The sequence below is a fragment of the Falco peregrinus genome, chromosome 5, assembly GCF_023634155.1.
Source record: "Falco peregrinus isolate bFalPer1 chromosome 5, bFalPer1.pri, whole genome shotgun sequence".
Taxonomy (NCBI): Eukaryota; Metazoa; Chordata; class Aves; order Falconiformes; family Falconidae; genus Falco; species Falco peregrinus.
The window spans coordinates 10,524,511-10,550,405 of NC_073725.1; the positions used below are offsets into that span (position 1 = coordinate 10,524,511).

Here is a 25,895-nt window from a genome sequence, read left to right on the forward strand (position 1 = left end):
ATGTTAACAATTAATTCTTTAATAGCATCCTCAGAGACTTCACAACTTTCACCTAATTTGAGGGTAATAGGTTACAGCAACTTTTATTGCTGCACTGGACATAATTCTTTTTTTGTCTGCTTTTATGTTATGCCAGAATTGCCTAAGTACATATGAATAAGTTTAGGGGTGGTGGTGGGGGTTGATTTGTTTTTTGGTTTTGTTTTGTTTTGTTTTTAAGAATGCTTATACATTTAAATGAATGCTTTTGCTTTTTGCTTTGGTTTTCAACGAGCAGCATTTCTGACCATGCAGCGTTTCACTATTGTTCCTGTCTTTACCCACTGCATCTGCTCCACAGAACTTCCCGATTATTTTTTTTTTCTGTAAATCACATTGTATTTTGTATGCAAACCTTACACGAAACAGAAAAGAATTTAATGAAATGTCCTCAACGGCCCATCACGGCCCTCAACGGCCCTGCTCCATGTGTGAGAAGGTGGCAGTGAGCTGACCCTGGCTGGGCTCTGCATTTGCCTCTCCCTGCCTTGTTCTGGCAAAGGAGAGCCCACCAGAAAACTGCTGGCTTCTCTCTTTCATAAAGCTCTGTAAATGCCACATCTTGAAAAACATGAAGAGGAAACATTTAAAAATTGATCCACTGGCTGCAGCAGAGCCTGCAAAGCAGCAACAGAGAAAAAGAAAAAGAAAGGACTCACCAAGATACATCCTGATGTAGGGAGAACAGTTGTGGTAGCAACCCTCAACAGTCTCGAACTTAATACTCTGCTTCTCTCCTCTTTTCCTTTCTCAGTCCCATCTCCCCCCGCCTCCCCCCCCCCCCCCCCCCCCCCCCAATTTCCCCATTTAAGGGAGAAAATAACAAGGCAGAAGACGCCAAGAGACTTTCATGACATAAACAATAAGGCTTTCCTGTGCCAACATTTCCTTTAAAAACACTTGCCAATAAAGCTCCTGGAGGCCAGCAAGAGAAAGAAATGCCGAAACAGCCATGACATGAACTTGGCATATTTTCTGACTCACTCACTTCCCTTGAGACAATCCCTCCAAGAGAATGCTAAAGGATAATGGGAAAAGAAAATTTCTTCCAGCGAGGACTTCAGCTGCCCGTGCTATAGAAGAAAACTGCCAATTAACTTTATTTCTGTTTACCTACAGCCTCACTCACACAGCCACCTCCGCTGCCATGTTTCCTGACTCACACACTCATGTTTGCACATTCATCTCGTAATCCTGATGTCTGAGAAAGTCAAAGATGCTTTAAAAAAAAACCACCCTGAGAAACCCCAACTCCAAATAATTTCTGAACATCAGAGAGAATGATCAGTAATGGATAAAGGGTAGCCAAATACTTGGCCACTTTGCATATTAAATCCAAATTTCCTTTTCCCTTATCCCTGCTATTTATATTTCTCATAAATTTTTAGTGCCAGACATGCTAGTCTCTAAAATGTTAAGGGTACTTACATATCTTGTGTATCTGTAATGAAAGATTGTCAAGATGATTTTGTCTCACCAATCCACCTCATTTTGAGTAATACCATGTTTTCAAAACTAAATGGCATGTTAAGAACCAGAAATTAAAACCTCTTTGGAAATCAGCATTTACATGCACAAACAGGCCTTCACTCCCTCGCTCCCTCCCTCCCTCCTGGGGTACGGCTGTCCCCTGCAGTCCCTTGCAGGCAGGCACAGAGGAGTTCAGCTGTCTCCTCTCATCTGCGCCTCCATCTTCACCTCCAGCGCAACTGGACGCTCCCAGGAGGCCTGAGCCCAGCTCCTGATGGAGATGATGGGCGGGAGGCAGGCCAGTGCCGTGCCGATGGCAGAGGACAACGTGGCTGCTCCTCCACCGCAGGTCACAGCAGCTCCGGCCGGTCTGAGGGCAGGGGCAGGCCGGTGAAACAGGTCTCCAGGCCAGGCTTTGCTCCTCCAGGGCTGCCAACCCGCTGCACTCCCAACACCAGACCGGGCACCAAACCCCCACCCAATTCAAAGACAGACCAAGCAGAAGTTCTTGTTGCCCTGTGGGGGCTGTCCGATTACCAGTCTCAGTCGTGATGCGGAGACACCACCTCTTCCCTCCACATGTACCCGACTCAGGGGACTGTGCAAGGATCCATCGATCCCTCTATGCGAACCGTGCACCCTGTCACTGAGTTAGCTCGTGCTCACTCTCCGTTCCTAGGAAGGCAGCGAGCACTGCCAAGTGCTCCTCACTCGGCTAAGGGTTGTTATTGTTGCTGGCGTTTCTCTGGTTTTGCATTCAACTCCTTAGATTAGCATCAGGGTATCACATATCAAAATAACCACTAGTGAGGATTTGCTGGCCTGCTCAGAAGTCAGGGTTCACCGTACCTACAGCTGCATAATTTTACCATAATGTAGTCTGATATCATACACCCCTGGTTTCTACTTTCTAATAACTTACGTGCTGCTTTAGCACTTGGGTTTATGTCACACTCAAGCAAGTCTCCTGACTCTCCTCTACGAACCTGCCTACCCCTGAAGTCTATATCTAAATCTAAGAATCTTATCTAAGCCAGGGCCACCAGACTGCACGATTTTGGTTTGGTTTTTTTTTTTTTTTTTGTGGATTTTTGGGGTTTTCCTGGCATTCCCAGCTAGCATGGCTCTGCTGGTAAATACTGTAGTATGCTATAATGTATACAATCTACATTGGGAGTTATCTACTAGCTCACCTTTACTCCATCATGACTGCTGGGCATCTTGTGAAGAAACACACATACATGCACAGAACTCAAGATTCTTTTTTCTTAACCATCTTTTTCTGCCCACTCACAAAGCGAACACTGGTTTGTTTTTAGGTTTGTTTTCATCAAAACCTGAGAAAATATGTGTTTTTTTTGTAACACCACCAGGGCAAGCCATCTGTGGTTGGCTGGCAAACTCTGAAATTTAGGGCTGAGGCAGAAATATTTAGGAGTCAAGAAAAGCTGACTTGCTCAAGAAATTAAAGCCCTTCTGACAATCTTCCAGAGAGCCCCTGAGGAAAAGGGAGGGAACCAGAGAGACTCAAGGAAAATGGATGGGAGCCCAGCATGGAGATTCACGCCAGAACAGTTCCTGGCCAAGAAGGAAGGCTGGCAAGTAGACAAATACAGGCTTTCATAGGCAGCATTGTAAACAAGACATTAAAAATATTAATCCATTTAGATTTCAAGCACCAAGATGAGATTTACTTAAGAAGCAGAATTATGCTGGTAATGGCTCCTCAAACATTTCAGCTGAATGTCAAAACTTTTGCTCAACTGCATCAAGCGAAAATACAAGGAGCTGTTGACACTACAATATTCAAACATTCAATCCTATGGCAGGGCTGGAAAAACACAGAGGAAGGCAAAGGAATGCTTGAGCCTTGGGCAGAGACTCAAGCCTATGCAAGGGAACTGCGTTCACAATTTATTTTTACCTTCGTTTCTACACCAAAATAATAAATTGAAGGGCCAAAGTGGCTTCTTAAAACCAAGCCTCCTTTCAGAAATAATTTCAAATTCAATGTAAATTTATTCTATCAAAATACTTTGTTTTCAAGTAGAAACAGTCATCTAGAACAGAATGTCTTTTTGTGTGAAAGAAAGTTTAAGTAAACTTTGAACACCTACAAGTTTTTTTTAAAAGTTTCTTCTCTCCAACAGGAATCAGAATGTCTCCCCTTTTCCCCTTAGAAAAAATACATCTATATTAAATGATTTAATATTTCAATTAAAAAAAAAAAAAGTATTAGAAAAGTCATTTCCCCCCAAAGCAAACAGGCGTTCAGGGCAAATGCACAGAAACACAGAAGAAACACAAGCTTTTTTGGTGTACACGCTAAGTGTCATGCCACCTTAAGCCTGACATGGCCAGAAGACTCATGGATCTTCTTCTACATGCGTTGAGTAGGGTTCACAAGCTCATCTATCGAGGGGCAAGCATGTCAGGGGAGGCCCACAGGGAAAAACAAGTGCTTTTAAAAAACAAGAAACATATGAGCTGCAGTCACTATAAAGGATTCAGGAACTGAGAGAGTCAGGATTCAGAAGATTCCTGTATTGGGTTAAAGGAAAGACTAATATTTCTTGAATTAACAGGGTTGATCTCTCAATTCCATGCGCACAGCCCTGTGCTCAAGAGAGGTCTTTTTTCCTTCTCAGAAGCCCCAACAATCATAGTAAAACGCCACGTGTGGAGGGACTGAGATAGCTCCATCCAAAGCACTAAAAGCATTCTAAAGAAAAGGTTAACACTCTCCATTGTCTTTAGTCTCTTAAAAAAGAATTAACTTAAAAAGGACAGAACAGCATCCCATCTCTTGCAACCTAGGATATACTGTATACCACTCAGAACTATGTTTCTTATCAGGTTCCTTAAAAAAAGAACAAAAATGAAAAGATACAAACCCCCCACTAAGCTCTTTTCCTTGCTTATATCTGTAGCCACTCATAAAACTATCGTAAGCTTTCCACACTATCTGAAGTGGAAGATCTGAGCAAAGGAAAACCTCAAAACACAGAATTACAGAGGGAATAACTTAATTCTGCTTAGGAGTCAAAAAAACTAGATTAAAATTTAAAGAACCTGAAATTTTATAACAGTTTAAACATTTAAATGCCAATGCAAGTAGCAACATATGAATTATAGAAATCCTGTAGCACTCCTGATCTTATGAATCATGCTATGAAATTTGCTTTCTGCACTCTCAATGTAACCAGAATGAAATACTGGCATCTCAGATACTTTGAAACAATACACAGGCAGCATATATAATAGTATTAATTTTAATAAGTTAGCATTCTATCTCAGATGCAACTGCTTCAAAATGTTCTAGCTGAAGGTATTTTTGTGAAAGCTATTTGTCTATTACATACCGTAACCACTGCAACTTCACAGGCCAGGGAGGCATTTTCATGACACGAAAAGAGAAGCCATTAGCAAAACGCTGCTTGGCAAACAGTAGCTCACACACTGAAGCTGCAATATTATCCTGGCTTTCCTACATATTAAGTATAGGACTACGTTCAAAGTAAACATGTGGTCATAATTAAATAATAATTATGAGTAACATTTGTGTAACACCATTCATCCAAATAGTTTAAAGCATTAGGTAAATCTGTAAACAATGGGTCTAATCCTGCACCCTTTACTCACATAATACCATGCAATTCAAATGGACTATGTACTTCTTGTCTACACACAGACTTAATTGTCCTCAATTAACTCCATGTGTCAACACTCATTCCAGTGTGTCTCGCTCTTGTTTAACTCCACTCTCTCACTGCTTACTACAGGTGAACATACTGTTTCTACACTCTCACCGATTTAACATCACTTTTATGGACACTTTCCTACATGGATCCCACAGGGCTTTTCAAACCTCGGTGCAGCCTCACCTCTACATGCTTCTAATAAGACAAACATTCTTTTACAGATGCGTAAGTCCACTTGTTGTTAGCACTGACCATCCCACTTGACTTGCATGTGTACACCCAGGACATACAATTTCTATTCTTATATCTTAATCACACAAGTAGCCTTCTTCATCCATCATGCTCCAGAGTAAAACCACAGGAAATGGTAAGAACAGGGGAAAATTTTTCTAAAAATAAAATATATTCAGAAGCAGACATGCTCAAACCACTTTTATGCATTTGTGGTACAAATGTCTGTTACAGAGACAAAGTCGCTAAACAAGTTAAAAAAAATAATCAACAAGAACTTGTAGATCTTCCTGACAATTTGGTGTCAGTCTGCCTTGACAGTCAAGCAACTGGAGAACAAGAGGAGAGACCAGGAATATCTGAATTTCATTTTAGCCCTGCTACGGACAGTTACTCAACTTCTTTGCTTCGGCTGCAGTACCTGAAAGTCAAGCCAAACCATCTTATGGATCTTCTGAAATGCAGGAAAATCCCTATGGCCCTTTGAAGACAAATACTATTTACTTGTGCTAGCTACTATTCAGCTTTTACCATTTTTCACTTTCTAGCTTAAATTTTTGCATAGAAGTAAGTCACTGTCACATTTCACTCACACCACAGTTTAGTATATTTTCATTCCAATTTTAGTTTTCCTTTGCAAGAGGTATGCTCAATTTTAGCTCTTATATGTATTCCGTGTAACTTTGGCATACATCAGAGAGCTTGTTTTTTTTAGCACCAGACAAAATCGCTGAAAAACATAATCCACTGCTGAACTGTCCGCAAAGCTCACACTAGTACAGCAGTTAAATAGGGTGGGATTTTCCCCTTAAAATCTTCTGATGGATTTAGGCATTTCTTTGGCATGTTCATTCAGAAAAAAATACAATAATTGCCTCACCTAAGTACAGTTTGGTTGAACCTGAGAAGAACTAAGAATGTCACAACAGCAATTCCTATTATAGAAGAAATCCTGCAAAAATGACTGCAATTGCTTACAAGCTGCAAAAGGATTTCTCGTGAATTCAGAAGAAGCTGCACTGCTGCTAGCTAGTAAGAACACAGCTCTCCTTGTTCACTGATAACACCTAGAGCTATGCACTCTTAATCCCTTATATAGGCCGTGTTTGTGGATCCTGTATGAGTGAAAAAGTGGATGTTAACGGTTTAATCCACAATATTTTAACAGCTTAGTTTTAATATGCAATAGAAATGACACGTTATATTAAAGCGCATTGCTTTTGCACACGAGGGTAGGGATGGAGAGGTTTGCTTATCTCATTAGTCGTACAGACAGCATCCATTGGCAGCCCAAGCGGACAGCAAGGTGGGGAGGTTTCCCGTCTGGTCCAGCCAAAAAAGCAGCAGAGGTGCTATGCGCTCTCCTGCCAGGACACCCAGAGCATCGCTCCTGCTCAGCGGCACCTCTTCATTTATACCTGCGGTGCCTAGACCAGGACTGCAGCTGTAGCAGTGGAGCAGTCTCTCCCTTCCCATGGACCAGACCTTGACAGCGTTACAGAGGCCACAGCTAAACACTGAGCCGAGGCAGAGAAACCAACAGCAACTCCATTCAAAACCAGGCTGTAGCCTCCTCTGCTCCTTATCTGTGCCCTTGTTTTGGGGTCAGGCCAGAAAGAGCCCATAACCGTGCTGCCAAGAGCACCTCTGGCACTGCTCCACATCCCACTTAGGGCAGGGGCAGGCAGCACACAACCCAGACAGGGAAAGGACCCCGGGGGGAAAACGGGTGTCATGGTGCCTATAAATACAGAGACTCTTAACACTACCTCTTAGCAAATCTATAACCCTGGGTAATTTGTTCACAGTAAACTGTAAGTCAGGCCACGCAGGATACAATTCACCGATGCACCACTAAGCACAGCACTAACACTTCATGCAAGACCGATAGGGTCTTCTCGTGGTGTTAAAACATCAGCCAGGAGGGCTGAGAAACTACCTGAAGTGAAAATGAACCAGTACATTAAATGAAAGCACACAGGACAAACAGGCTTAGTTGTTTGGATTTCCAGAGCCACTTATGAGTAAAAAGTAATTATCAGATTTGACATGATGGCAGGCTAGTCCATGCTTTCAATTCACTAGGAACAGTAACTGGCAATTGCTTGGAAAGCTTATGTTTAATGATAGAAATGCAGAACCAAATCTGCCTGAAATACAAGGTACGTCAGTCAAAATAGCCAAAAGTTTTAGCTGACATTATGCTAGGTTATAAATTGCAATAGCTCAGGAGTGTTCCTGATAGGAAAAATCAGCAGCTCCAGAGGATAATAACCATTTCAGTCATCTTAGTTAAATGCCCCTGAGTCAGAGTTGGCTATAAGTGCATCTAGAGAAGATACAAAAAAATGTTCAGGGGCAGAAAGCAAGTCAAAACTTTTCCCGAATCTAATTAGGCCAAATTAAATACAAACTTCAATTTCTCTTTCATTTAAAAAGTTACTTCTTATTGCTGTAACTGCATCTCACTATCACTCCCATAACTTATTTATCACATGACTCACTCAAACACAGGCTGGTACTGTCGGAGTTTATCATATCACTGATTTTAAAATTTTATATGCTACTATTTTGGGGCTCTTACATCCCTGAAGATGTAGTACTCCAACCCTCTGTGAGCACAATGGATTCTGAGCATCCCCACGGTACATCTTTCTGACATGGAAGCAAATCCAGCGCACAGTGAATATGCAACTAATATCAACACACTTCTTCAGACCTGACCGAAGTGCTGGATGCATTTAACACTGAATAATCAACAGGTAGAAGCTACTCTTTTAAGAGCAATGACATCTCTGAGTGTAAAACACAGGCCAGATTCTGAGAGAACCTTCTGCTGGCCTTTCATAGATTTTCTCTAGGTTGAAACCGTGCTGAAATAAGAGACCAAGACTATGTAAGAGTTCAGTTCAGTTGTCCACACATGACCTCAGTTGTCCTGCCTGGCCTCCACCAGCTGCTCTGGACCCCGTATGAGTCTGGGTAGGCCACGTGTAGCATCAGCCAAGCTAGATGCATACCTTCAGTCATCCCTCCATGACCTGATTGCTATCCCTAAAACACCTGAAACCTGGAAAATTGTTTCCCTTTGCCTTCTGGTGGGCTGGGTATTCAGACCTTGAGAGTCCTTGAGGATCCCAGATGTATTTCTTCTCCAGGTTCTGGAGCACCACAAACAGAAGATGACCACAGTGATTTCTACAGATCTCACATCTGAGCAGAGCATATTCCATATTCTTCTCAAAGGAAGCTTTGAGACCTTCCTTCTCTTGCGATGCACACGTGCAGCAATCAAGAAAAAAAAAATCCACCAGCATCCTCAGGCAATTTCTACCTCATTAGGATGTAGCGGAGGCCATTGGCCATATAGAATTTTTTCTGCTATTTGTCTTGGAAAAGCTGCATATCATCACATCTCAGACCTTCACACTGAAAACTTTCATGAAGGATAAAGAAGGCTACTCCAGCTTGAAGCTAATAATAAACTTTTCTTCCACAGAGATTTCTTTTTAACAAAACAAGCACATAATCTAAAAAGCAAACCTGGAAATTAGGCTATATTTTAAAATTAAATACAAAACATGATGTTCCTACCTTAAACCTGCATCACCTTCTAATAAATGCAATGCAGCTGTGGGGCAGCATTTTCAGAACAGAGGTAAGTCCTAGGAAACAAAATGCTTTTAGCAGAATGCTGAATGGTTTCATTGAGTATTTTTAGCCTGGCCTCTTGAGATGCTCTGCAAACATTTGCAAAACTCTAAAACAGAGCCAGGGTTATGTCACTATCTTTGGTACAAATAATTTGTTAGGAACTATTTCGTTCTGGCACCAGGATATATCAAGAGAGGATGCGTGAACTGGATTGTTTACTTTTGGATTAATGTTGTTTGTCAACTGAAGGCTGCCTTTATGAGGAAAGAGCAAGGTGCCAAGAAGTACATTTCACCATGCCAAAATTAAAGGGAGGAGTTCAGAAGCAGTCTTTTATTACCTAATTAGTTTTATCAAATGACACAGATCAACTAACAGGAGATAACTAATAGGAAAAAGGGGTCTAATGAAAAAGTAAGTTATCAGCTGGATGCTCTCCAGAAAACAATTATCTCTCTAGGTAAACAAGTGCTACTGTTGGGAGGTCAGGCACGAAGCACAAGGAGTGGAGGTCTTCTCGGGATACCAGCCCTCAGTGGAGTCAGAAAAGAAGAGAAAAGCAGTGGGATAAACTACACTGAGAAGAAGGGATGACTTGTTATTAAAGGAGCTAGTATCTTTAGACAAAATTATTCCTATCTGGTCTATAGATATCCCACCAGTTGTTGGGTGTCAAGTACAGCTTGCCAGATTGATAGCTCTATTCAAAATGAAAATTAGGACTACAATAAGAACAGCCACATTTACCTGCTCAAGAACAAATTACCAGAATAACTTTTTCAGAGCTAGCATGGAAAATGGCAGCTCACAGATCCTATTTTACCTTGATTGCCCTCCTGTGACTGGAAAGGGCGATCACAAAAAGAAATACAGAATTTCAGGTAACATTCTGCTTTATCCAAAATAACCAAATGTAGCATCTGGGAGGTCATCTGTACTTAGGGCTCCTTTCCACTATTTTCCCAACTGCATGATCTAAACTAGTCAGACAATTCAGACTCATGTGGCTCACATTCAGATTACATCAACTTCTAATTCCTAATCTGAACCATGCTTTCATTTTTCCCATTATTGCTTATCTAGTATATACCTAATATACACAAAACTTGTCCCACTATTTTAGCTAGTAAAATGACACCAGGCACATGTAACAGAACAAAGATATTCAAGAAGCCTTGCTGGAAAAAAAAATATATCCAAACCCAAGGATTTAATTGACTAAAGACTTGTGCCCCCCAGCAGCTTAAAGAGAAGCAACATTGATTTTTACAAACATTCTTTGAGAATTGTAAGTGATGCAACAGAGGAATTTTATTATACTATTCTTCCCCTTCATCCTCCCTCTCCTTCATCATCAGTTAACTTGAAAACAGATGGGGCAAAGAATTTACGGGAAAATGCTCTATCTCTTGGGGCCACCAGTTCTACCTTTACTGCAGAGCTGTGGGGAAAACCGGAAAGTTTCATATATATTTGCAGTATACTGTAAGGACTGCTAGATGCAGAACTATTAAAGGAACCTAAAAACCCATCGCTCTAAACAGAAATATCAACCACTGCCATCCCAGAACTGTGTTAACAGCAGGCATGAGAAGTTTATGAAGCTTTGGCACGTCCTGGGCAGAGCTGGGTTGCACTGCTGGGAAAGAGCAGCCCATTCGGTTCCTGTTAGCATGCCCTTCCCTGGCTCAGAAAGGCTGAGTTGCAGATGAAGTCCTAGTTCAGATAAGACATCCTGACAACCCTGCATCCATCTGAGAGCACCTGCAGCAACAGAGGATTCAGCCTAGACTTAAATCGCTGACACAGATGGTCGCGACGCTTCCCACAGGAGCGCGGGCATTCCCATCAGCCTGTGCATGGAACAGGTATCACCACTCCACTGTGTCTTAGCAGGATACTGGGTTTGGGGAACTCTATAATAAGACAGTCCAGGAAAAACAGAAATAAGAAAGAGAGAGCACAGTACAGGAATGCAAATGAGTGAGCTCACACAGGCACAAATAGAAAGCAGGTTTAGCTGAGGAACGAAATAACCAGAAGATGAACTTAACCCATCTGCCATCTACCTTCAAAGCCTTGCAACAGAAAAGACTGTAAGATTCATGGTCTTCACAAGTCTGCAAGTGACTCTGCAAAGAGTGGGGATTCTCTGCCAAAAATAGTCAGCCTTCACTTTCTTCCAGCATCAGTCCTTCGCTGGCAAACATTAACCACTGTGATACCAGACCTGCACATGCCTGAGGTCACTGGCCATGATCAGGATGTGTGGTGCAGATCTCAATGGACACGAGACCCAGCTTTTCCCCTAATGTACAAGCCTTTGCTCCCACAAAACAGGACAGTACCACTGTATTCTCTCTTCTTCTCTCCCCGACCCATCACTGCCTCCTTCTTGTTCTTTCTTCTACCATTTCCTCTTACACTAGAATTGACTGCAAGGCATGGTGCCATCATACTGGGGCAAAATCATTCTCGGCTCTGCCCACCTTGAAGACTAGCAGAGGAAAAACTGGCCGAGCCAGGACAATGAGCAGAGCCAGAAGAGTAACCACCACCACTCTCACCATGATCACCTGAAGATTCAGTCACCTTCCTCCTTCCCAAAGAACCTGCCCAAACAATAAATTACCATTTTAACTGCACACCTCTTCTCACAAGGGGTCTCTAGCAGGCTTTGATGACTTGTGCTGTGCACACATACTGAATTTCCAAATGCTTGGCTTACTTTTTTTTCTTTTAATCCTTTCCCTTCTGTGTGCCCTCAGCAGCAAGTATCTACTATATAGATACTAAGTAGCACAGAACTTAGTAGCAGAGGTTCCTTTACCCAAATCAAACTGGGCAAGGATTTCCGGGTTCAGTTAGGTTGCTCAATATAGAGTTCTACCTTTTCCATTGTGAGAAGACTCCTCCCATAAATTGGTATACATCCCAGGGTGCAACCAGAGTGATCTTCTGAGGTATCATTCCTCCATGCTTACAGCATTCCTGCAGACAGCTCCTCTGGAAATTATAAGCTTTAAGGCAGTGTTCTCTGCACACCACCTTCCATCTCCACATTTCCCTGGGAAGTTTCAGCCTTCCTGCCCCAGCACCCCTGACACGAGACTTGTCCCATGAACACAACATGAACCCATCAGAAGAAACAAGCTGAAGGAAAGGTGTTCATGCTTACTGCTGCTTTTGCCATAGCACCCTGGCATTTTCGATCTGGTCCTAGGAGTACTAAGGCTAGATGCAATGCACCACCAACCTGCGGCCACGGTAAATACCACGACCTCTCCACAAAGACTGAGCTGGTTCGGGAAGCATACCTGAATATAGGAAAAAAAATGGTTAAAAGGAATAGGGCCAAGAGAAGTCATACAAACAAAAAAGCCTCACTTGACCAGATCATTGACCTTGCCTAGGAATGTGGGCACTGTACACAGAAGGAAGTTATCTGTGCTCAAGATGCAGTTAACATCTGGATTCATATGCTCTTTTCCACAAGGAAAAGCTGTATGTAAGGTCAGAAGGCAGTAATTCACGTTTCATTTTGGATCAGGCTATTGTTTATGGGATGCACACAAAGAGAAATATCAAAGACTTTCTGAAATTAACAGCGAGTGATTATGTGAGGCAAACGTAATGAAAACACAACAAAGGCTCTTAACTAGCGGTAGAGAACATCCAGCCAAAGCCTTCCTCTGACTCCCACTGTGAAAAACTCAATATGGAAATAGCCAAATTTATGCATTAGAAGAATGAAGACTAAAGGCTTTCCACCAAGTTATTGTTTTCCTGAATCATTGATAGCAAGACAGCTTTCTACGTCACAACAGTATTTCAATTACTGACCTTTATATGATAAATTTAGTGTACATTTTTGAGGATGGACAAAAATTTTACAATTAGTCTAACATGTCTAGTAGTAATAGTTATAAAGGACACTGAGCATTTGGTCCTCCATTTGCTGTTATAAAACTCAAACTAGGCAAATACATGATAAGCAATTAACAGGTTTAACAACACATGTGATTAGCTGCAGTCATATTAAGATAGAGTGATTCTTAGGCACATTAAGTGGATTATTTAATTAAGTGATATGCATTTCAGCAGAATACACTGGATAAGAGTGTGTGCAAGTTGCATGCATGTTGAAAAGAAAGTGTTCTAGCAAATTCAATACACATAGGTGGGAACTGTCACAGAGCCTGTTACTAAGAATTATCCAATACTTCCTGTAAGATCCGATTTTCACTTACTTATAATTTTGCCAGACTAATTGTCCAGGCTCAAACTTCCCATGTTGGATGTATGCCTCAGGCTATTTTTTTTCTTGCACCAGCCAAAACTGTTCAGTGATTTCCAAGATAAAAGCCAGGAAAAAAAGACAATGTTTTACAATGAGAAAACATATTTGGTAACTCCTCCTTCAAGAATTCAAATATCCTTCTTGTTTTAAACAGGCAGAAGGTGCATTTTAGTCAGGGAAGTTGCTTTTGCCAGGCCAGTTAAAACCAGTTCATACCTGACGACATACCAACCTCTGCAAAATTGTGGGAGGCGCTGGATATGGGGTTTAATGCCAGGTAACACTGCAAGTTCCATCCTCACACGAGGAGAGGAAGGTGAGATGCCTTCCCTGCCACTGCTGCTGCCCCTGCTGCAGCCCGGGATGCAGGTCAGGCAGCGCTGAGAGCAGGACCAGGCTGACGCACGCCCCTGGGAGGAAAACCTGCTGAAAACAGGAGAAAGAACGTATACCTGGCCCATACAGACCACTTCTGCAGAGAACAGAGTAGGATCCCCTGAAGAAGAGGTTAAAAAGAAAAGGATTTAATGAGCTGACAGAAGTGACTTGGATAATGAGTTTATGATGAAAAGAAACAGCCAGACAGGGTCACTGGTGGGGTACAGCGCTTGACTTTGCAAACTGTGTGTGCTGTGTGTGCACAGTACTTACATCAGAATAAAATGCACTTAAAATGATAGCATAATATAGTAACTCAGAAATTGTCAACATGAAGCTAATGTTCTCAGATACCAACTACAACATGTTGCTCCTAAATATTTTGACACCCTCCTGCAGGTATCCTGTTATTCAGACTGTACGTATCCCCATAACTGTCGTTCAGAAATAAACCCCTATTCATCAGGAGAAGACACCTCTTTTTAAAAGGTGTATAAACTTATGCCCCTGTTTCCATGATTAGAAACCTATATAGAAAATATGAGAAAGACTATTTGAAGTACCACAAATGGCAATCAGGCAGACAGCTCTTACTGAGATTTTTAAGGAAATCTATGCCTTTGAAAATCTTCCCTGTTTCCTAACAAATCCAGCTATAAACATCATTTCAGCAGTCCCAGGGAAAGGACACTGGAGCTACCAATCAGGACCGAGAACAAAACATTAAACAAAACCCTCCGGAAAGACAAACACTGTGTTTACTCTATAGCTACTGTGTAACCCAGCACACACCTCCTTAGCCACCTACTACCCAGCCGCAGCAGCAGCAGCACAGAGTTGGTGTGGGCAAGATCCCCTGCCTTCCGAGCAGCCACAGCTCTGACCCAGCTCCAGCGTGTTTGCTCCACCACGGCTGCAACACGCTGGTGCACCTAAGGTCACCCTGCCAGAAGGCAGCGGCAAAGACAGGGAAGTCCTGAACCGCTGTCCTCTGCAGGCAGGCGACGGGGACGGGTACTCGGCCTCAGCACACAAGAATTTCTGAAGGTCTTCAATGATTTCTGCAGTGATTTTTGAGCAATAGCCAGAAAGGAACTGTAAGCGTTGGTTAATCATTTACCTTTCTTGTGTTGGTTGCTCAATACTGAGTGGGCATTGCGCATGCAACTACATCATGGTCTGGAGTCGAAATGGAACTAAATAAGGCAGAAAACTTTCTGTGACTGGCTGTTCAAGGTTTTACCCAGAAATTATACTATAGAAATAGACATAGAAATGCAATAATTTAAATAACTGATTATAGGGGGGGGGGGGTTTCCACTCTTCAGCTCATTTCCTAGGTCATTCACATGTTCTCCTTTCAGCACTGAATCCCACTTTCCACAACTAGCTGGTTATACCATGGATTAGTCAAAAAGGCAGAAGATGAAAAGGAATGCTGACTGTGCAGCTGGACCCTGCTTTTTTTCCTACCCCCTACAATATCATTTATTCCCACAGACATAAACTTCAATACCCATTATGACAACACTATTTTCACTGATTATGTGCTTATTAATGCCAACTTTCCTTCAGCGAAGAAAATCACCTTCTCCCAGGAGAGAGATGATTTGCAATTTCATAATAATTGCTGTGTCTCTTAAGTAGTTCTAATTTTAACAGGACAAAGTACATCTTGTTTTACAAGGACGGCAGAACCATTACACAGCACAATGCTATAACCTTTTCAGATGCAAGCATTTCCTTAAAGACAGAAGAAAACCAGATCTAATTCTCTTATTACTTAAGAACAGAAACGTATTAGGACTTTGCATACCATGCATTTAAGAAGACATATATATAAACCCAAGAAATTCATAAAAGTTAGGACCCTGAATAATTTTCTTCCATCATTTAAATGTGAATTATTAGGTAACATTGAAAAATTTTGGTCACGAAGAGGAACACAACTGAAACTACAGAAGAAATGTATTCATCAAAGATCTTCTCTCTAGTCCTATTTCTCCATTGAATAAAACTATTCCCATTAGTGCTGGCTCATGTGGCATAAGCTCCCAATAACGTGGCAGAAGAGTGGCCTTGGTGGATGGATACATAGGTTCCCTTCCCCCCCCCCCCCCCCCCCCCCCCCCCCAATTCTGGATGCATCAGTTTTAATACTTGCCACTGTCATGTCATTACTTCTTCCCTACAAAAAATAACTCTAGAGCTAGCAGAGGAATCAAAATATATTTATAATATTACTCATACTGCAACTTCTTAATTTATATTTCATCTAATTGCTAAACAGCCTACTAGAGACTTGCTAGATCTGCCCAAAAGTTACCATCAACAAATTATGACAAAATGTGTGTTGATGCACATAAAGTGAAAAGAATTGCCTCAGAAAAGCAGCACAAAGCACCAAGTGAATTGGAAACGGTCTGAAAGGCAGAGGGCATGCACTGTAGCTCTTTCATGCTCCGTTTGTTTTTTGTGAGCTTGATTTATGTATAATTAACCATTTTTTCCCCTGCAAATAATGTCATATGAAGCTCTGCTATCATTTTTACCCCCCATCCTCCTGCCACAGCCACATAAAGCAGCACAGCTTAAAATTGTGACAACTGAAACACGTTGCCACAGCAAGAGTCCAAGCTCTCTACGTTAGCATGAAATCCCACTCTCTTGTCTCCCTCCTGCTCCTCCTATCATCACAAGAATGAAAGAAATTCATGAACTGTAACTCTCAGTCTAACAGAGCCTTGGCCAAAATTCAAGCTTGATAATTAATTACAGTCTGTCTCTCCAAATTCCCACACTAGGCTAAGAGAAATAACTCTTCTTTCCCCTCCTAGACAACAAGTTTTTATATGGCTAATGGACACAGCATTCCAACTCAGAGAGCTAGAAAGTTAACTGGAGAGAAATAAGAGATATTTATAATACTTGGATAAGACGACAGCAGCAGATGAAGAGAGAAGAGTATTGTAGTAAGTTTGAAGTGGGTATCAACCCAAAAGCTAAATCACTGTTCTTTAGTTACACTTTCTACCAGAGAATAAAAGCACAGACGATCGTACAGGACACATAGCTGTCAGGACTTGGTGTCTGAGGGACTGTAACACAGGCTAGATTTTTTGCGATAGGAGGATATCTGAGACAATTCAAATATGGTTATGAAAAGTCGATGAATCAGTATGGTAAAACAAATTTAAATATAGTGCTAGACCTCATTAAAACACAGCAGGCATCCTAACCATTTCAGTCTGAAGAACATGGAGCGTTAACACTATACCATGTTCTTAGACAGCCATAAAACCAATCAGTACCTCATGCCACTATTCAGTAAATCACCAATATATCAAGAGAAGGAAAACTATTATGATGCCTGTACTACACACTTAACATAAACCACTCATCGCGCTGAGATTCTAATTGGAATTCTGTTCCAAGCCTGATAGATGAACACTATAATCTTAAGCAGCACTCTTGCAAGATTTTATTTATTGTGTGTTTCACGTGTATTTGTAAAGGACTTAATTAGCTTCTTTCCCTTCTGGTATAAAAGAGCGTGCATCATCACTGAAAAAAATCACAAGGCAAGCCTAGCGTGAAGGGTCTTGCTAGTATTGCACGTATTTCACAGTGACAAAAAAGGTGTAATTCTTTCTGAATACTAGAGATATCATCAATAAAACCTCTTTTGTTCCTTCATTAATCTGGTCTGTGTCATATTTGCTGTCTGTCATTGTTTTACAGATGCCACATACGTGCAGCCCAAAGGCTGTACCTGTGCAAGCACCAGACATTAATATATGGTGACAAACTATTTTAAATTGGTCACGTTACTATAGAGAATATATGCAGCAGATGTTGCCAAAAGCATAGGATTGTTCTCCATGAACCAGATGGTAACTTTCGATCCTCTGTTACTGTTTAGTTTTGCTTTCTAAAAACTCTTCCATTTCTAAATCAGAAGCAGAGTAATTTCAATCCAGCCTCACTTGAAAGCTGGTGTTGGAACAATTAATTCAACTCTGGTCCAATTCTTCATTCATTCCACTCATTTTCAGTCTGTAAGGGATAAAGCCTCCAATATTTTTATTCAAATACAGCCCAAGATACTACAAGCATAACATCCACGGCATACTGCAGCCACGTTCTGATGTACCCTATGCACACTCTTGAGATTTACTTCAAGAAGTTCAGGCACCTAAGACTTGGTCACCTACCCACACATCAGCACTACACTGACTGGACACGGAAAACAGCTTAATTAGTATCAGTTTTTGCACAACAAATCAATTTTCTTCAGCAGTGGAAATGCTGGGTCGTTACACATTGGCTGACAGAGGCAATAAAAACTCAAACTTTTCTGAGAATAGAAATGGTAAGCAGAATGTTTGTAGAAGTGATCCATTTATTTTATGTGTTGACTTGGTAGTAAGTACAGAGTTTAACATTAATTCTGCATGAAAAAAATATTTCAATAGGTTTATAACTTGGTACTTTGGATTTCACAAAAAAACCCAAGAACATATACACAAACTTGTATATTATTTGATTTACACGTATTTCATATAGAAAAGTCTAAATCATCCCGTGCATGCAAACATATAACTATGACAAACCACAGATTCACAGGTTGGTCGGGGCTGGAAGGCACCTCTGGAGATCACCTAGCCCAAGCCCCTGCTGAAGCAGGCTCACCCAGAGCAGGCTGCACAGCATCACGCCCAGGTGGGTTTGAATGTCTCCAGAGAAGGAGACTCCACAGCCCCCCTGGGCAGCCTGTGCCAGGGCTCCGCCACCCTCCAAGTAAAGAGCTTTTTCCTCATATTCAGCTGGAACTTCCCGTGTTGCAGTTTGTGCCCATTGCCCCTGGTCCTGTCGCTGGGCACCACTGGAAGGAGCCCGGCCCCGTCCTCCTGCCACCCACCCTTAAGGTGTTGGTACGCACGGGTGAGACCCCCCTCGGCCTTCTCCAGCTACACAGCCCCAGCTCTGCCAGCCTCTCCTCACCAGGGAGGTGCTCCAGGCCCCTCACCAGCTCCGCAGCCCCCGCTGGGCCCTCCCCAGCAGCTCCCCGTCTCCCGTGACTGGGGAGCCCAGCGCTGGGCCCAGCACTCCCGATGGGCCTCACCAGCCCGAGCAGAGGGGCAGGATCAGCTCCCTGCACCCGCTGGCCATGCTGCCCCTAACGCGCCCCAGGCTCCCACCCGCCTTCTCGGCCACAGGGCCACCGCTGGCCCGCGGGCAACCGGCTGTCCCCCAGCACCGCCCGGCCCTTCCCCGCAGAGCTGCCCCCCAGCAGCCCACCCCCAGCCTGTGCCGGTGCAGGGGCTGTCCCTCCCCAGGGCAGGACCCCGCGCTGGCCCCTGTGGGACCCCATGAGGTCCCTTCCCTCCGGCTCTCCAGCCTGCCCAGGCCTCGCTGAGGGCAGCGCAGCCGCTTAGGTATCGGCCGCTCCTCATGGATTTGTACCACCAGCTAACAATTTCCATGTCTTAACTACTCAAATTCATGTCAGGCGTGGTGAGATCACAACATACACTGCCTTAAAAATGGGTACCGGAACTTTTCAGGTCTCCAGTAAACAAGTAGCAGGAGTTAATCCCCATCTCTTGTTGAGCTGTAATATAATTTCACTGATTCAGGTGCAATTATTTTCAGTTTATACATATGACAATCAAGGAAAATACAGTATCACAGAAAGGGTATTTCACTGTTATTTTCACCCAAGTGTAGGCATCCTAATGCTTTTTTCTTTGTGGTGTTTATTTACTGTGTATCATCATTTGATCTAGAATGGATTATCACACAACTGTCTTGCAAGTCGTATAAATGCCTTATAAGTACTGTTATCATTGTTATCATGATTTTCTTGCTTTCATCCTTATTACTGTCATCTAGGGGAGATTTGCAGTGCACAATAAAAGAGCCCCAATACTGTTGCAGTGCCAAAACTCACGAGAAACATCACAAATTCCAACACTGTAAATTACACTTCCTTCCCTCCTCTTGGTCACAAAATGTAATTACAGCTGAATCTAAGCACAATGCACAAATTGTTCTCAGTGTTTTGCACATGCATCCAGCCTTTTATCTACAGATCTGAATGCTCTTTAGATGTCTGAATTTAGATCTGCAGACTCCCCACAATACACAGCTAAGAGAACTAGATTCCATCGTTGGCCATCGTTGCATCAGGACACATAAAGGAAGTGCTCTGCTTGAAATGGTATTCCCAGTTTGAAGAGATTCCATGTATCTCCTTTTTCAGACAGTGCACTGAACAACCCCCCGCACTCTCATCCGGCAACTCAGACAGACCCCATGGGGAATTTACACTCCTAAACTTAGGATGATCAAAATAGTCTGAAAATGAAGTGAAAAAGCTGTTAATTCACCTAAGCTGCCTTTAGCTCTGGCTGGGTATCCTGAGCAGGAGGACGGGATGTTGGGATCTGCAGCGGGTCTGCAGACAAGTTAGTTGACCTCAAAGACTTAGCCGTGTACCTTTAAGACGGCCACAAATTGTCAGGTATGTAAACAGGATGTGAAGAACCGGAACTTAGAACCGCAGCATACGGGCACCTACGGCAACAGCAAATAGCAAGCAAAGAAGAAGGACACAAAAACCTATCAGGGTCTAATGCCTGTACTGTCTCAGATATATAAATAGTTTGTATAAACAATAAAGGCCATTTTGTCCGAACCCAGCCACACAGACATAGTGTTTCTTTTAAGTCCGCCTCGACTTGCGTCACCACATTGGGAGGCAGCAGGAGCAATGTGCGCGCACCGGGGCGCACAGACATTTAGGGTAAGTCTTCTCAGGGTTCGCGTACAAAGAGAAACCATCCCAGAGAGGGAAAAGAGCCTGCTACGATCCTATTTATCAACTCACATCCAGGTGGCCTCTTAGGCATGTTGGACTTTTCCAAATAGAGCATTTAAAGGAACGAGGGATTGCATTATCATTTAACATGTTATGCTGGCCACATCCCTTAAATAATCCACTCGTACATAGATCCTAAATATACAGATTCAATACAGATATACTATACAGATATAGTTATACTATACAGATACTCATCTACAGATCCTGACTAACCGACCTTCAACTTCAGCACACTTTCCTTATAGGTATCCAGGCTGGATGCCTTTAAGGAAAACCTCAAATCAATGGAGAATACAGGACCTTCTGTAGCGCTTCCCCCTGCATCTCTGAAATTTTTGCTCACAGCTGCTAATTCTTCCCACAGTTGGAGGCAACCCTTGGAAAGCCTCAGGCACTTCAGGAACAGAGTCCAAACTACAGCATATCCTTCAGGTCTTAGAAGAACTTTTACTAACTACTAAATGCAATATAACTATCTCCTTGTAAAGCCTCATTTTTTAATTCAATAAGGGTAATCATGGAGGTTATAGCATTTCAGCTTTTTTTTTTTTTCAGCAGTTTGTGAGCTTTAGAAAACACTGAAGATCCTCTACCTTTCTCTGGAGGTCACAGGACTCCAAATGAATATGGTGATAATTATGTCAATCCTATGGAGCATTAATCTGAAATAAGAACTGAGAATTTAAAAATTTGTTAAAAAAAAGCGTAAAAAACCCTCAAAAACTCACAGTGCTAGTGATAAAAATTCACTGCAATACAACAGCCAGTCTGTTTCTCTAAGATTTCCAGAACACCTGAGACACTGCTAAATCTTAGTAACTTAACTAGCAACAGTCTGATGTAAGCGATATGGGTAGGATTAAAAAGCTTTCCTGATTTCAACAAACAGACTGGAACATCACCTGGAAAAGCAACTCTTCGGTAATGCAACCCTACTGATTATTTTAGTTTACTACATATATTTTTAATGTGTATGGTTCAGTTCTCTGTCTCCTCATTAATTTTATACCCTTTGGCATGGACTGTTGCTGGTTAACCTGATGGCTGATACCACTGTAAGCAAAAAGAGAATTAGTTTTGCAGGTTTTAACTGAAAGACAGTAATAAAAGAAAATATATGAGCATCTGGATCAAGAACATCTTGAACAGGAATTTTAAAATGGCTCACACAATGGAACCATTACATTACAAAATTACTGTACATTACACACATTACAGAAATGCTGCTCATATTTTGTTTTGTTGACATGGAAAATTATCAGCCTTGTTAACTGTAACACATACTTTGAAATTATCTGTTCAGATTTATCAGCAGAACCAGATTTATTACATACATGTAGACACCTGTTCTATAAAACACACCAGCTGTGCCAGAACGACCATGCTGGAATCCTCTGGCTCTCATCCAAGAGGAAACACATTGCAAGCTTTATTGAACTGCCCTAAGAAGCTTTTAATTTTATAATGAGGAGATCACCAGCCAAAGTAGAAGACATTTTTTAATTTGCTAATCTCCATGTCAAAAAGACTAAAGAAAAAATACTATGTTTTGGTCATTTGGCCATTACTACACCAGATGAAGACCAAGACTAACATTTCTTTCCTTGTGAGAACTGGCCGGTATCTCTGCTGTCAGTCTGGTCCTCTTTTACATAAACATTTAAGTCGTATTTATAATAGAGGAAAAAGTCAAAGGCAAAAGGAAAAAAGTGTAAAAAAAAGAAAAAAAAACCCAAACAAATTCTCAGATGAATTTAAATAACACAAGGTTTACCGTACTCCGCTGCCTGTTTCGAGGCACCACCTCAATATTAGGGCGTGTGTCGCACAGAGGACACCCTTCTAGAGCCACTGCTGGCGGCCAAGTGGGACACCCTCTGCAACATCTCAAGTATCACTGGGCATCAGTGTGTTGGCAGCTGAATCAAGATGGTAGGTAGAGTCCCAAACGTGAGACTACAATCAATCAAGGCATGCTTTCTGATTCAGATTTGGTGTTGAAGATCCTTCTCCATCAGCAGTCTCGTGGGAGTAGTTAATGACTGTAATCTCTGGGGGATTCCACACACACTGCACCAGTAGATGAAAGGATGCTTCCAGAAGTTTTCTGTGGCTCTGCCTAGCAAGATACCTGCCTCGATCAATGCACGCTTTGGTGCTGTTTTAAATAGACGTTCCGGTATCTTTCAAAGTGTGACAGTTTAAAATGAAAGCAGTTTTGAACTTTCAGTCTTGATTTTTTTTATTACTTTTACTCATTCTTTTGAAACTTGCCGACAGAGAGAAGTTTTGATTCAGATCATCTCTACAGTGTACAGCAGATAAACTGCCAGATAGATGTCAAGGCCTTCTTCAGCTTCGAACGTCAGTTACTCCAGCGCTACAGCCAAGCTCTCGCACTAATCTAAAAACCCCTTATGAAAATTTTAATGATTAAGAAGGGTGTGTACATGCAAAATATCTAATAATGTCATCTCCTGCTCAAACTAGTTAGATGAGCCCCTCCTCACATTTGTAACTGTTTAAATATTTCACCGGTATGGTACAGAGCTATGGTATTCACTTGTTCAGTGTCAGGATTATTCAGATAGAGAATTATAGGGAAATACAGCTTTAATACAGTGTGGTACAATGACCTTTACCACGTGTTCCAAATTCTTCTGGTAATGGCAAACAGCGATGTTAAGCATTCAGAGATTGCGTCAACAATCTTGTTACACTGAAGGTTGAGCAAATGGATTTCTCTGTAGAAGTTCATGAGCATGGAAATACATTTCCTTCCCTACTAAGCATGAAGATGTTTTGTTTATTTAGTGTTGAGTTGAACAATGGACCAATTCAGTCTCAGGGCAAGACTGATTTCCAGAGGTCTTGAGAACAAACACTTCAGTAGACAAGTATTTTGATGTCTCCGCTCATGGCAGGAATAAGCCCAAACCCAAGGGAAGGTAGGAAGGAAGTGAAGACACCCCCTGAGCTATAGTTATCGCCGGACACTGGCAAAAAATGAGAGAGGTGGAAGAGATGCTTTTGGGTAAAGCATTGCTAAAAGCATGTGTTAAGCAAGCTCTTCTAAAAGTATACTTAAAAAATGTTAGTGGTTGTGCTTTTTTTCTTTTTAATTCCACTACATTAAAAAAAGAGAAAAATAATCCCTCTTTCCTCAGCGTTTGTGAAGATCTTAAGGAGCAAATTTTGATATAACTGAAATAAACCCAAAACTTTGAAGAGAAAGATGATTGCTATATACTGACCACTGAATGGTCCACAGATAGCAGTGACATATTTCTAGTACTGATCTGCTTCAACATTAGGCAAATAATTCCAGATTTTCTTTTTTTACAGTGCTCAGAGAAAATCATTACTGATCTACATAAATATTTCAAAGTTCAGTTAAGAGCTTTACTGAGATTTTAGTCTTCACGTCGCCTTCTGCTTTCAGGGCTAATTTATCTTACTCTCCTCCTTACTCTTCCCTACTAAGGCTGTATAATAAAATTTCATGTCCTTTTCTATATGATAATTAATAATAATTAAAAAAAGCAGCACACTATGATGGTAAAAGAGAAAACCTGAGCAGCCTGCCTTGCAATACATTGATTGCTTTAGAAAGCTACTGTAAGAGAATAAAATAGCTGCATTTATTAATAAATTTATCAATGAATAATCACAAGTCTAAGAATTATTATTATCTGGCAGTACTTGAACTAACAAGTAGGATAACAAACCATCTCATTTTGAATGGCATTGTCAAACAATTTTAAGAAAATATTTTCATATGACTTCATATGAAACTTTAAAGAGTTTTGTGGAAACTGGAAATGGGAGAGTTTTAAAGATTTTTGCTCTGTTGTGAACATGCAGTAACAATATTAGTGGTTTTGCTGAAAAAGAGTTTTAAATCTGGTATTTGCTATAGAACCACAAATGCAAATCTGTGAACTTGTCAAAACATGAGAAGAAATAAGGCAACTGAAATTTGATATTAACTCCAAGGAGAACTTCTCCCATCTCTACAGTTACAGCTTACACATTTCATTACAGTCACAATATAATTATGGCTCATTCTGCACTTTCACAAATAAAGGACAATGTCAGAAGTCAGTACCCCCCAACTCCCAATATATTTTCTAACATTCATAATGCTTATAATCAACCTAAGATCCTTAGGGCTTCCTCAAGCGTGGCATACTAAACATTAAATCAACACCTATTAAACTAAGTAACTAAGTTCTGATAAAGACACAGGTTTTATATGCTTTCATAGAAATTATTTCTCATGAAAAACACTAGGACTTTTGTTTTTTTATAAAACTGCCAAATCAAGGAGTTTCATTTGGAACAGGATCCTGCAGTTGATTTTTTGTCTTTCATTCAAAAAATAATCTTTTACACAAAATACGAAGTTAACACTATATTAATCTGCATTACTCAGTTAATTTACTAAGAACTCTTCAGCTACTTGTGGTGCACTCAATCTGCATCTTCTTGGCCATGCAAGAGTCATGCATAATTTTGACACCTACGAGCGGCAAATCTGCTCTCTAAGATACTGGGAAAACCAGTAAGGAGTGCCACATTTCCAACAATATCTCAGAACTTTATGTAGCCGTAGCAAGGTCAAATACACTCATGGTCCCAATCTAGATTAAAGGTTGCAATTTAAACAGCCCTAATCTAGATGCATGGAAAAGGTAATCAGTAAACACTGACCCTTTAACCGTTTAGGGCAAACTGTATTATTAAGCCATGTTTCCACTTAATCTTATTTGTAACTAAGTCTCAAAAAAATAGATCTACGTTTCAGTAACCTGAAATTGATTACCTTGGTGATGACAGTGAAAGCATTTTTGCTACCTGCAACTGAAATACCGAAAATCTGAATACCTTCGGAGAGCACCAAAATCTTCAGTAAAAAACCTCAATTTTCATATTCAATTACCTGTCAAGTATCCCAAGAGTAATAGCAATCTATCTCTTGCTATAGGATGCAGAAAATGTAGTTCTGTATAAAACTACACAAAACTGAATATGTATGATTATTACTACATATAAAACGAAGTGGCTTTCAGATCCCTGTAAATTTTTATTCAAATACTGAAATTCCTTGTAGAAATGCAGATTTAATGTTACCCTACTGATGTATAATTTGAATGTCGCACAATCACAAGAAATCTGTCATAACGCCCCGCACAATACAGAACAGTCAAATGGTTTATTCTTCCTGTCAAACAAT

At 41.3% G+C, this 25,895-nt stretch overlaps 1 protein-coding gene across 5 annotated transcripts in view; it reads right to left on the reverse strand.

Moving 5' to 3' along the window:
• The window catches only part of THRB (thyroid hormone receptor beta), a 161,293-nt gene that overhangs the window by 78,486 nt on the left and 56,912 nt on the right, over positions 1-25,895 (reverse strand). The window contains exon 1 of one of the 5 annotated variants that reach the window (XM_027782737.2): positions 12,352-12,374. The exons of the other annotated variants lie outside the window; for them this stretch is intronic. The gene's annotated coding sequence lies outside the window, so the exon portion shown is untranslated. Of the gene's footprint in view, positions 1-12,351; positions 12,375-25,895 lie in introns of those variants that run through there. 5 annotated transcript variants of the gene reach the window in all.